The sequence below is a fragment of the Rhinatrema bivittatum genome, chromosome 2, assembly GCF_901001135.1.
Source record: "Rhinatrema bivittatum chromosome 2, aRhiBiv1.1, whole genome shotgun sequence".
Classification (NCBI taxonomy): Eukaryota; Metazoa; Chordata; class Amphibia; order Gymnophiona; family Rhinatrematidae; genus Rhinatrema; species Rhinatrema bivittatum.
The window spans coordinates 115,924,776-115,936,663 of NC_042616.1; the positions used below are offsets into that span (position 1 = coordinate 115,924,776).

At 42.6% G+C, this 11,888-nt stretch overlaps 1 long non-coding RNA gene across 1 annotated transcript; it reads left to right on the forward strand.

Annotated features, from left to right (window-relative positions):
* Positions 1-2,915: 2,915 nt before the first annotated feature.
* On the forward strand, positions 2,916-11,519 carry LOC115086043. The gene is made up of 3 exons (XR_003855029.1): positions 2,916-2,965; positions 8,158-8,265; positions 10,561-11,519. It is a non-coding gene; the product is annotated as an uncharacterized LOC115086043 (long non-coding RNA).
* Positions 11,520-11,888: the final 369 nt, after the last annotated feature.

The window sequence follows — 11,888 nt, forward strand, 5'->3', positions numbered from 1 at the left end:
ATGAATCTTTTCCTTAGATGCTTTAATATGTGGTGGATAATTAGACACTTATATGTCATTACATGTAGATATCTGGTGTTCTGAAAATTAAATGTGGATATTTATCAGAAAATAATACTCTGGACATGCTACTTAGATGGTCACCTAAAGTGAGATATCTGTAAGGTAGATATTCAGCCACTGTCTGGCTAAGAAAGTTAGCTAGATAAACATATCTGACTATCCATCTGACTATCCATCCAGGAATTATATCAAAACCATATTTGTTTTGATAAGAGATTGTCAAAGTATCAAATATTCTAACTACTTTTTCTGTCCATTTCAACGTCAACTTCAACTCTCCCCTCCTGTTTTATTTAGGACAGAAGGAAGGGGATGGGGGAACAATTGAAAAGAGGTAATATTCAAAAGGAGGGGCTGGACCAGGAGCAGAGAGAGAGAACTGACACAGAAGGCAAACAGGCACCGTGCAGCTTTCTTCAAAAGATTGACTTCAAAGGTGAGAAAACTTTAAGAATATTCATTCTTTGATAAGTTGTCAATTATGTGGCAGCAAGCTAATTATGTGGGTTTTTTCCCATGAATGCACAATCATGGGAGCTTATGGGTATTAGCTGTAATAAATAAGTCCACATAACACCCATTCTATACAAACTGAACTGGCTTCCCGCCCCCTACAGAGCAAAATTCAAAACTCTGACCCTCACCTTCAAGGACTTGAGAGGAAAGGTTCTAGAGTACCTGAAGGATTGACTATCTCAATACAAACCATCAATTTCAAGGCCACCGCAATCCTCCCAAAGAGCTTCCATAATAATGATTTCAATGAAAGATATCAAAAGATGTGTTCCCACAATGGGCTTTCTCAGGAAGAGCTCCCACTCTCTTATAGCAGCTTCATCAGAGGCAGGACTACAGGCAATTCAAGAAGCACATGAAAGCCTGGCTCTTCTAGAAAGCCTTTGAAGGTTTAGACTGATAACCAGGCATTCCATGGAGGAGCTGAACTCCAAGGTACTCAAATGTATTAATCACTCTAAATAGGGATATACCCTCCCCCCTTAATTTACTCCAAGTGGCTTACTCAGTTAAATATTTATGTATTTATCCTATCCTACTACATCACTATTTACACATTAATGTTACTGTTTCTCAGTTTAACCCCCCCCCCCCCTCCTTAATTTATTACAAATGGCTCATTCAGTCAAATATTTATGCATTTATCACATGCTACTTTATCACTGTTTACAAACTAATGTTACTGTTCCTTAGTTTATTTATTTTAATTCTTAAATTCTGTGACATCCAACAATATAGTGTTCGGCATGGAGTACAGATGTACATACATAAAACATTAATAAAACTATACAATAAAACAACATTATATAAAACAACTATATACAATCATATACAGACATTACAAACCTCCTCCCATAATTTATTCCAAATGTCTCACTCAGCAAAATATTTATGAATTTATAGCATGCTACTGCATCACTGTTTACATATTTATATTACTGTTTAATTTATATCTCCCATAATTTACCACAAACAGTTCACACAGTCTAATGACTGCACTATCACATGCTTCTTCATCCCTGTTTAATTATTCTACCTCATTTATTTTTTACTTTATTTATCATGTTCTTCACTTTATCCAATTTCTAGCACCTTAATGGACTTAAGCCACTGTATTCTGCTTGGGATAAACAATAGTTCAAAACAGCTGTCAGTAAGCCCAATAAATAAATAAATAGATAAACAGACAAATAAATAAATACATATGTTTACTTTCTAAAACCCAGTAATGCATTCCAAATACTGTATTGATTTCTGGCTTGAAAGAGAGAATAACAAATATGTAATAATGAATGACAAAGAAATATATTATTTTTTTCCTATACATTATCATTGAAATGGATTAAATAAGGAGATTTATGTGATGAAAACCTGAAAAGATCTTCTTTTGTTTCATAATCAATCCTTTCCAAATCCTATTTTCCATCCCCTACACTCAGGAGGGAGACACATATCTTTTTATCATGTGCTATCACATATGCAATAGTTATCTGTCATGACATCTGGAGCCTGGACAATGACTTACTCAACTGATTTTTTTTTTTTCATTTACCATTGTGCAATAGAGAAAACACCTGAGAGTTCAGAAAACATTTTTTCTTGACTTTTTAGAATCAGTGGTAACCTTTATATAGAGTACTTTAAAATATTTATTTAAGAATACTCTTAACATGCTAAATTTGTCTTCATACTAATAGTTTTATTTTTATTATGCTCTGTGAGGTGCTTTAGAATCCCAATGGAGATATACAATTCAATTTAAAATTAGCATGGTGGATTGTTAAATTCATAGAAATTGAAAATTAATTTTGTAACATCTACCTTATAAATGGCCTGTGACCGACGGCCCGCAAATGCGCAGTAGAGCGCAGCTCTACTGCGCATGTGCGGGCAAGGACGTCGATCAGGAAAAAAAAAATGGCGGTGGGGCCGCAGGAGAAGCAGCGGCGCCGCGCGCGCGCGGTGCCGCTGCTTCTCCTCCCCAGATCTGCCGGCAGATCTCGGGGGGGGGAGGAGGGTGTCACTCCCGCGCCCCCCGAGATCTGCCGGCAGGAGCGGGAGGAGAAGCAGCGGCGCCGCGCGCGCGCGGTGCCGCTACTTCTCCTCCCCAGATCTGCCGGCAGATCTCGGGGGGAGGGGGGGGTGTCACTCCCGCGCCCCCCCCCCCCGAGATCTGCCGGCAGGAGCGGGAGGAGAAGTAGCGGCACCGCGCGCGCGCGGTGCCGCTACTTCTCCTCCCCAGATCTGCCGGCAGATCTCGCGGGGGTCACTGCCGCGCGGCGGGAGTGACACCCCCCCCGAGATCTGCCGGCAGGAGCGGGAGGAGTCAATGGAGCCGGGTGAGGGTTGCGGGAAGTCGCGCTTACGGCGCCGGGAGGAAATGGAGGTGGGTGAAGGGAGGGACTGAGTGGAAGGGAGGGACTGAGTGGGAGGGAGGGAGAGGGGGGACTGAGTGGGAGGGAGTGAGGGAGTGAGGGAGAGGGGGGACTGAGTGAGGAGAGGGAGGGTGGAGAGGAGTGGGTGGGGGAGGGGGGTGGTGAAGAGTGAGGGGAGAGAGAATGAGGGGGAGGTGAGAGACAGAGGGATGTAGCCCGTTTTAACGGGCTTTACGGCTTGTAATACTATATAAGACTAAAACATTCAATTTTCATCTTAAAAAGAGGAATATAACTATCCCATTTTATAAGAAAAATGTGTTGTGATTTTGAGCACATTGCCATCATAGAGTAAATCTTAAAAGGGCAGAAGAGAAAACTGTGAAGTCTAGCATATCATTGATACTACCAAAAGATCTGATTCCTTACATTAGCAGCATTTTGTTTATTGTACAAAGAGAAATGTTTGATTTTTCCTGTTTACTTGCTTGAATAGCTATAAATGAACTAATTATTTCCCTAATTTCATGAAATTTAAAGCAACTTAACAAAACACACAATAGGATAGATGTATTGTAGAAATAATACTATGACTATACCTGCTCTGAAAGTGGATTGAAAAATCTGATTTTGGTTTAATTTGCAAAAAAGAAAAGATCTTATAGTGATCTGTTTTACACAGATAAAGAAAATGGTGTTGGCACTGCTATTAATCATATGAATTAGTTCATGTATGTGTGTGTGAAGTCAGAAAAATTTTCTCTGTCTACTGTTCAATCATTTAACAAGATAGCCCACAGCAGTCAACATTATTGTGCAATAATTTTCTGTATCTGGATAGCTGCTTGAGCTGTGGGTTTAGGAATGAAATGACAGACTAAAAAAATCATGCCACAGTTGCTGTTAGAAGATGGAAGATTTTTGTTACAATCCATTCTCCTTCCTTCCATGGGTTTTCTTCCTGCTGGTTTCAGCTCTTTCTATTCTATCCATGATTCCTGCAGGCTGTGCTATTAATTTTAATTGCCACTTGGCTTCTCTTGACACTTATTGCCTGCTGGAGACTGAATCTGATTACTTGTCACCAGCATTCCACATTCTTATATATGTTATACTTAAGCTACATATGATATATGTCATATATGGCATTTTTTTAAAAGGTTGCTGAAACACTTTCTAATACAGCTGTTTTAGGTTGCTTTAGGTTTACTGTCTTTTTTTTTTTATTTCATTGCCTTCTCTTAAAGTGCTGACTTCATGGCATCAATTTAAAAAGAATTGGCTATAGATAGTCAGTCATATCATTCCATTTCATTTCCACAACAGTGCTTAATACTGCTTGAACCAAATAAAGAACATGCTTAGTTTCTATAATATGATTTCAGGGTTTTATAATATGCCTTTGGTATTTAATATTCTTGCTAGAAGCTTATTTAATAGTTTTCAGAAAAAGGATTTCTTAAGACAAAGGCTTTTTATTCTTTATTCACTCAAGGTCATAGTTTCCATAACTTAATCATGGACTTGTTTCTGCAACTGACAAGTAACAAAGTGACATCTCCCCTCATTCATGACCAGTGAGAATAAAACCATCAACCAAATGGCAGCCATTATGTAGACTGTATGTCATATGTTGACAATTTCCAAAAGATGAATATATAAAGTAGTTTAATTTTGTTCATGTCATGAACTTTGGTTAAAGCACACAGAATAGAAGGCGGGTAGGAACACCATCAATCATCAGATATAAAGGAAGGAGGGTTGATACAAAATTAAATGTGTCCACATTTTCCATGATATTTGAATTTTATTTTAAAATATATCAGAAGAAGGAAAATTTCCCTATCACAGTTTCCAAATAGCAAATGCTGATTGCCCCTCCCGACATGGACTGTGTTTCACTCTTATTTCCCTCCATCCCAATCACACTTCTGGCTCTCTCTCTTTCTCTCCTCCCTCAACATTTTAGAGGGACCTAAAATGAGGCTTAGACAAATTTACTGCACAGATATCAGCATAAATACATAGAACTTGTACTAACAATTTCAATAGCATTGATACCCGAGGCTTAGACAACTTCACTATATGGGTGTCACATCAAAAGTGTGCTGGATGTGGTTTACTTGGATTTCAGCAAAGGTTTTTAATACTGCTTAACGTGGGGGCTCATGAACAAAACAACAAACCTGGGTGTGGGTCCCAAGGTGGTAGACCAGATTAGAAAATGGTTGGCTGATAGAAGACTGTTACATTTATCCCCCGGGCCGGTCCCTTGGCGTGCACTGTTCCCCGAGGCCGGAGGGCCTCCATTGCTGCTGATGCCAGCGCAGGGCCTCTGGCCTGCAGGACGCCACCGGTGCTGCCCGCAGCTGCTTCCTCCTCTAGGCGCGTTTGCGCGCCTCTGCTAAAGATTTAAAGGGCCCGTGGCAGATAGTTGCCAACTTCCCTTCCTTTGGACACCAAGGCACTGCCCTATAAAAACCTTCAGCAGACACTTCCCTGGTGACTTGGCAACAAGTCTGCCATGCTGCATTGTGGTACGGCATTAGTTCGTACATTCCTGTTGTTCCAGAGCCTGTTCCTGTCTTCCTTGTTCCGGTTCCCGTGTTCCAAGTCCCTGTTCCTGCTCCTGCCCTTCTCCTTCGGACGGATTCTTCTGGCTTGACTTCAAACTGGACCTCACGCTTCTCGCTCGCCGCTTGCCCCGGCTTCAGATTGGACCTTACACTTCTCGCTCGCTGCCTGCCGCGAACTACGAATTGGACCTTACGCTTCTCGCTTGTCGCCTGCCCCAGACTTCGGATTGCACCCCATGCTTCTTGCTCGCCACCTGCCTTAGACCCTCAGACCGGACCTCTCCTCTCTTGCTCGCTGCCAGCCCAGGACTCGGATCCTCCTTCATTGGAGCTTAATCACAGGGGCCCATCTAAGTCCAACCGGCCTCCAGAACCCAAGTGCTCAACCTGCGGGGAACGGGGCTGGTAGTGATGAAACCTCATCCACCGGCCCCTGTCATCTGTCAGCCTCGCCTCCTGACATTGGGAACCTGTGGTTGGTCTTCCTCCCAGGTGGCAACAATCCCAACTCAGGCTAAGGGTCCACACCAGTCGAGGTCACAACAGTTGGATGGGAATGCTCTGGCTTGTGCCTGATCGCTTTGGGAATGAGAAAATCCGGTCCTGCAGGACCTCCATGCATTCCTGTTACTGTTTTATACCGTCTTTGACGAACCTGGGCAACAGGCAATTTCCAGTACCACCTTGCTCCACTTGCGACAGGGATCCCGACCCTGACAGACTATGTAATCCAATTCCATACATTGGCGTCCAAACTTCATTGGGGTGAGGACTGTCTGCGCTCAATTTTCCTAGGTGGTCTCACTACTCGGATAAAAGATGAATTGGCGGCCCATGAGCTACCCTCTTCTCTGGATGCCTTGATCGACTTGGCTGGCTGTATTGACCACCGGCTCCAAGAAGGTCCCGGGAGTGCTCTTCTAAAAGACCTCCACCTATTTCCAGGTCCTCTTGTCATTCACCTTCTCCCAAGCCAGTGCCTGCTGCCACCATGCATGTTTCTGAGGAACCCAAGCAGTTGGGTCATAGTCAGTTGACCCCTGAGGAATGCCTCCGACGTCATCATGGAGGACTTCGGTTATACTGTGGAGGAGCAGGACACATGCTTACTCGTTGCCCAGTGCGCCCAGGAAACTCCCAGGCCTAGGTCGAGTCGGGGAACTTTCCCTCAGCCATCTTCTCCCACTCCCCTGCTTACTTTACCAGTTGCCATCATTGGCGAAAAAGATGACTTCCACACTCTGGCTCTAGTCGACTCCGGCTCAGGAGGTAACTTCATCCTCAAACAGCTGGTTCAGCATCTGCGGATTCCTATATGCCTGGCCCCCATGCCGCTGGTACTTTCTTCCATCTTGGGTGAACCCCTGCCAGAGAAGGTCACCCATATCACCGTTCCTGTCACCTTGTGCACTGGCGCCCTCCATGAAGAAAAAATTGTCTTTCACATGTTGGACCAAGCCATTCACCCCATAGTCCTCGGCTTGCCCTGGCTCTGGAAACAATCCCCTAGGTTTGAGTGGGCCTCCATGCAAATATCACAATAGGGACCTTCATGCCACAACTCTTGCTTGAAGATACCATCCACTTGGCACTGTCTCTCCACCGCCCTGTCTCCTGCCAGGCTACCAGCCCACTACGCCTTCTACACCAATGTCTTTTCAAACTAGGGGCAGATGTCTTACCACCTCATTGTCCATATGACTGCACCATCAATCTCCTGCCCAATGCAGAACCCCCTCTGCATTGGGCAGGAGTGTGGGCGAGTCTATCCACACTCACAGAGACCAAAGCCATGATGGACTACGTACAAGAGAACCTAGCTAAAGGATTCATCTGCCAGTCTACATCCTCCGCTGGAGTGGGTTTCTTTTTTGTGGTGAAAAAGGATGGGTCTCTGCGCCCTGCATAGACTACATGGGTCTGAATGCCATCACTATCAAGGATTACTACCCTCAGCCACTCATCTCGGAATTGTTTGACCACTTGCAGGGAGCCAGAATCTTTTCGAAGCTTGACCTCCTCAGGGCCTACAACCTGATCTGTATCCGAAAGGGGGAAAAGTGGAAAACGGCGTTTAACACTTGAGACGGGCACTACAAGTACCTTGTAATGCCGTTTGGCTTGTGCAACACCCCCGCAATTTTTCAAAATATGGTGAACGAGATCTTCCGTGCTCTCTTATACAGTTCAGTGGTTGTTTATTTAGACAATATGCTCGTGTTCTCCAAGGACCTACAAACTCACTGCCAAGATGTCATCTGAGTTCTTCAACATCTCCGAGACAACCGGCTGTTTGTCAAGCTGGTGTAGCTCCAGCTAGCCTCTGTTCATCAGCCCACTCTGCCTGGGAATGGGTATGGGAAAATGAGGCTGGAAAAAGGAAGCAAGCAGAACAATTGTTTTCTTCTTTGCAGTATCTGATCCAGACTCAATCAGTTCCTCTCCTGTCCCCATAGTAATTGATTCTCTTCCTCTGACCAGAAGAGGGAATGGGTGAAACTGAGCAGATACTGCAGTTAGCATAAGTGGAGAATCAGGAGCAGAAGGACTGCACAAGTAAGCAGAACAAGTTTTTCCTGTTCTGATGTATCCTGTCTCATTTTTTCCACATCTTCTTGTTCCATAAGGGAGTGAGCTGGACCAGCTACAGGCACAACATGTGAGCCCAGGACTCATGATTCAACTGGGCAGAGCTGTGGAGAAGAAAGGAGGCATTCTAGAGCACAACCAAGGAGGTGATGTGTATGAGGAAGTACAGAGGCAGAATACATGGAGAGGTGTGAAAGAGCTGGTGGTAATGGGGTGAAAGAGAGCCATAGAAGGAGGGTCTATGTGGAAGAAAGCTAGATGTGGTGATGGGGGCTGAAGAGCTAGAGGTGGGCTAGGAGTAGAGCAGAGATGGTAATGATGTGAGAGACAGCCAGAGGTGGTGACGAGAAAAAGAGAGAGTCAGAGGTTTGATGTTGTGGAGGGAGGAGAGAGAGAGAGCCAGAAGTGTGATTGGGATGGAGGGAATTCAGAGAGAGAAGACAGAGAAGGGGTATGAGTCAAACAAATCCAAAGTTTGGGAGGAAGAATGATTTAAAAAAGAGAAAGAGCAGTGATAAGGGGATTGGTGTGTGAAAGCCATAAGGGATGATGGAGGACCATGTATAATAGAGAGGCAGAGAGAATATTGGGGGGTGGGAGGGGAAGTTATGCAAGGGGATGACTGAGAGTAAAAGAAAATCAGAGAGATAGTAATGGAGAGAAGCATGAGAGGGGATAATTGGAGGTAAGGGATTCAGAGCAGGGATGGTGGGCAAGGGAGATGAACTAGAGGAGATGGGAGGAGGTGGATTAAATTAAATGGTTGAGAGAGGAGAGAAAGTCAATTTAGGGATGATGGGAAGTCATATGAAAAGGGGGTTTCTGTTGGGATACAAGGGAGCCAGAAAGCTGGAGACTGATGGAGAGAGCAACCCAGTGAGAGTAGATGGATAGTGAGAGAAGCAACAGAGAGGAGAGTTGGGGAAGTAAAGTATCAGGACAGAGAGAACAGTAGGGTAAATGATGAAAGATAGAAGAAGGGATGAGATCAGGTATGAGAAGCTAGAGCAAGTGAAGTGATGCTGATGTAAGGGAGAGAACTAGCAAATAAGAGAAGAAAGAATGATATTGTTGAAGGGAGGAAGTGATATAGGAGAGAAGAGAAGAAATTAAATTGAAAGGAACACCTGGAAAAGGAGTTAGGAGAAGACAGGTAATATGATCAGGAAAAAGAGACAGAGACCAATGCAAAAAATACACCACTCAGATAACAAAGGTAAAGGAAATAATTTTATTTTCAGTCTAGTAATTAGAATATGTAACACAATGATCTGGTAGCTGTATGGCTCCAGGAACAAACTATTCTCTGCAGACTGTGATGGCTTTCATTGGATCAATGTAAATGTTACAAAAATGTTATCCATGAGCTACTGAGACCATATAGGCCACTTTTCAGATGTGAATAATGTTTCTGATGCAACATCTGAAAAAAGGACATTGTAATTTCAAAGGCCTGTGCAATATGTTTAGATAAAAGGTTTTAGAATATATCTAGAATCCCATGATTGGAATGAAATTTTCATGGTTAAGTTATTGTATGTTTGCAAAATGTATTTTTTGATAAATGAAGAGAGGTGGTGGAGTACTAAATAGTTGTATGAAAACAAATGGAAGAGAACTGGTGAGAGCTTCTTGGCAGCATATTAATGCTCATTTAAGAATCAGCCAATACAGTGCTTTCCCCTTGGATCTTCCAGTATGTTTGTTATCAATTTCTTAAATTGTCTCCATAAAGCTAGCAGGATCTCCAATGCTAGTATCCACTTTTTTAAATGCCCTAAGTCTTTTAAATACCTAGCAACAACTCTGTACCTTAGAAAGTACACTCTTGAAGGCGCAGACAGAATGATAGGTTATCTAAGAAAATTTGAGGAATGGCTGAAGCCTTGCAAATTAAGATTCAATGCCAAAAAATGTACAGCCATGCATTTGAGTTGCAGAAAATCAAAGGAGCAGCATGCACTGGGGGGAGAGACTGATGTGCATGGAATGAGAGAAAATTTGGGATGATAGAGTCTGGTGATTTGAAGGTAATGTAAAAGTGTGACAAGGTAGTGAATAGAGCCAGAATAATGCTAAGCTGCATAGAGAAAGGCATAGCAAGCAGGAAAAAGGAAGTAATTATACCTTTGTACAGGTCATTGGTAAGGCTAGAGAAGGGTAACCAAAATGGTGCAGGATCTTCACCCCCCCCCAAAAAAAAAAAAAAAAAAAAAAAGACGACATAGGAGATGAGACTTGAGAACCTAAATATGCATATCCTAGAGGGGAAGAGAGATAGGGGAGTATGATATAGACTTTTAAATACCTGAAAGGTATTACAAAAGTAGAAGAAATAAACATTTTCTAATGGAATTGAAGCTGTAGAACTAAGGGTAATGATACAAAGCTCCAGTGAGGGTAGACTCAGGAATAACATCAGGAAATATTTTTTTTCACAGAAAGGATGGTGATGCCTAGAATGCCCTCCAGGAGGAAGTATTAAAGACAAAAACAGTGATGGAATTCAAAAGGGCATGGGATAAGCACAAATGATCTTACGTGGCAAGAGGATGGAAATAAAGCACTGGGGTAACAATGGTAGCTTTACTGTACAAGGGTAACTTGCATGGAGTGGCAGCTATCATCCTAAAAGGAAGTTGTTGCAACAATAACTCTAAAAAGAAGGTGAAGGAGTAACCTGCACTGAGTGGCAATTACATTCCTAAATATTTGATTTGGCAGACTGAATGAGCCAGTTTTGTCTTTATCTACCTTCATTTACTATGTTACTATGTAATATAAAGTACATAATTGGTTAGCTATGCAAATGCATTCATTCAATCTTTGATTCAAGGGGTAAAAAATAATGATATAATCAAATAGTGAAGTTTAGGAGTTAAACTGAAAAGCATGATAAATCATTAAGAGGATTAATTGTATTTCAGGGTTGATGAGATTCATATGACCTGCAAGAACTTAATGATTTCTGATATGTTATGCCAGCAACATTCTCCAAAACTGAAAGTCTTATTTTGCTTCCAAATTGCAAATAACAATTCTTGTTGACTGTTCATGTTAATTATTTAACATTTAGCAGTACTAGCGGTGGCCAGAATACCTAATATGTGTCAAAGATCACAAAAACAGATTGATTAGTTCCATGTCAAGTGCTTATTGTCTATGTAATTGAACCAGATTGTACATTCCATGCAGCAGGGTCTAGCTCTAATGTGTATCTGAACAGCACTGCATACTCATAGTGCTATAAAAATAAACTTTAAATAAAAAAATGTAAAATGGTCATAGTAGTAGAAATAGTAATATTCATTCCCATGTATAAAGTGCAAGATCAGTCTCTATGGGTATGATTTATCCAATTTTATGAAAAAAAAACCCCATAATTGCTGAATTTGAAGAATAAAATGTAGCAGATTATAGACTTGCATATCTTAGGAAAAACAAATAAACTCTCCATATGCAAGATTTTGCCATTATTTATGTTATTTTGTGTTGCATCGGAGGTGGACCCTTGGGCCGAGGTTGGGTTGACGCAGCCCGTAGGTAGGGACCTACGGGTCCCCACCATCAGCAGGCAGAGTGGGCTGATGAACAGAGGCTAGCTGGAGCTTCACCAATACCAGCTCTCATTCCCTGTGAGTTGAGCCTTTGGGTGCCGGGGCTGGCTGGACTTAGGTGGGCCTCTGTGTATAGTTGATGTGGACATAGGTTCAGCCCAGAGACAGCAGGTGAGAGATGGTACAGTCTTACACTGGACAAGGCAGTGTCC